Genomic DNA, 273 nt, shown 5'->3' with positions numbered 1-273 from the left:
TCTATCCCCCGCAATAATACATAAACGATGTTTGTGTAACGCATGACGGTGACTTTAATCCCAAATCTAAATGAGACTGGAAGTCCCTCAGCCCCTCCCAGATTAGTCTCTATATCTCCGCAACAGCACTGCGAAGGCGATTCTTCCAGCTTTCATTCGGAGAGGTGGTCCCGGAGAGCAGCAGGGATTACCCGAAGGAGTGGAGTACTGAGCGATAGAGCTCGGGGACACCTTATCGCCCTCTTCTCATCTAGCAGGGCGTGGAGATAGGGA

This window comes from Pteropus alecto, unplaced genomic scaffold (assembly GCF_000325575.1).
Source record: "Pteropus alecto unplaced genomic scaffold, ASM32557v1 scaffold79, whole genome shotgun sequence".
In the NCBI taxonomy this organism is placed as follows: domain Eukaryota; kingdom Metazoa; phylum Chordata; class Mammalia; order Chiroptera; family Pteropodidae; genus Pteropus; species Pteropus alecto.
This window is presented reverse-complemented; position numbering follows the sequence as displayed.